Source organism: Lampetra fluviatilis, chromosome 66 (assembly GCF_964198595.1).
Source record: "Lampetra fluviatilis chromosome 66, kcLamFluv1.1, whole genome shotgun sequence".
Classification (NCBI taxonomy): Eukaryota; Metazoa; Chordata; class Hyperoartia; order Petromyzontiformes; family Petromyzontidae; genus Lampetra; species Lampetra fluviatilis.
In genome coordinates this window covers 2,713,791-2,715,489 of record NC_136340.1, presented here as the reverse complement: position 1 = coordinate 2,715,489, position 1,699 = coordinate 2,713,791, and positions in this window count along the sequence as shown.

Sequence of the window (1,699 nt, the reverse complement as noted above, 5' to 3'; positions counted from 1 at the left end):
GTCATCATCATCAGCATGATCATCATCAGCAGATTCATCATCATCAGCAGTGTCATCATCATCAGCATGATCATCATCAGCAGTTCATCATCATCAGCATGATCATCATCAGCAGATTCATCATCATCAGCAGTGTCATCATCATCAGCATGATCATCATCAGCAGATTCATCATCATCAGCAGTGTCATCATCATCAGCATGATCATCATCAGCAGATTCATCATCATCAGCAGTGTCATCATCATCAGCATGATCATCATCAGCAGATTCATCATCATCAGCAGTGTCATCATCATCAGCATGATCATCATCAGCAGATTCATCATCATCAGCAGTGTCATCATCATCAGCATGATCATCATCAGCAGATTCATCATCATCAGCAGTGTCATCATCATCAGCATGATCATCATCAGCAGATTCATCATCATCAGCAGTGTCATCATCATCAGCATGATCATCATCAGCAGATTCATCATCATCAGCAGTGTCATCATCATCAGCATGATCATCATCAGCAGATTCATCATCATCAGCAGTGTCATCATCATCAGCATGATCATCATCAGCAGATTCATCATCATCAGCAGTGTCATCATCATCAGCATGATCATCATCAGCAGATTCATCATCATCAGCAGTGTCATCATCATCAGCATGATCATCATCAGCAGATTCATCATCATCAGCAGTGTCATCATCATCAGCATGATCATCATCAGCAGATTCATCATCATCAGCAGTGTCATCATCATCAGCATGATCATCATCAGCAGATTCATCATCATCAGCAGTGTCATCATCATCAGCATGATCATCATCAGCAGATTCATCATCATCAGCAGTGTCATCATCATCAGCAGTGTCATCATCATCAGCATGATCATCATCAGCAGATTCATCATCATCAGCAGTGTCATCATCATCAGCAGTGTCATCATCATCAGCATGATCATCATCAGCAGATTCATCATCATCAGCAGTGTCATCATCATCAGCATGATCATCATCAGCAGTGTCATCATCATCAGCATGATCATCATCAGCAGATTCATCATCATCAGCAGTGTCATCATCATCAGCATGATCATCATCAGCAGATTCATCATCATCAGCAGTGTCATCATCATCAGCATGATCATCATCAGCAGATTCATCATCATCAGCAGTGTCATCATCATCAGCATGATCATCATCAGCAGATTCATCATCATCAGCAGTGTCATCATCATCAGCATGATCATCATCAGCAGATTCATCATCATCAGCAGTGTCATCATCATCAGCATGATCATCATCAGCAGATTCATCATCATCAGCAGTGTCATCATCATCAGCATGATCATCATCAGCAGATTCATCATCATCAGCATGATCATCATCAGCAGATTCATCATCATCAGCAGTGTCATCATCATCAGCAGTGTCATCATCATCAGCATGATCATCATCAGCAGATTCATCATCATCAGCAGTGTCATCATCATCAGCAGTGTCATCATCATCAGCATGATCATCATCAGCAGATTCATCATCATCAGCAGTGTCATCATCATCAGCAGTGTCATCATCATCAGCATGATCATCATCAGCAGATTCATCATCATCAGCAGTGTCATCATCATCAGCAGTGTCATCATCATCAGCATGATCATCATCAGCAGATTCATCATCATCAGCAGTGTCATCATCATCAG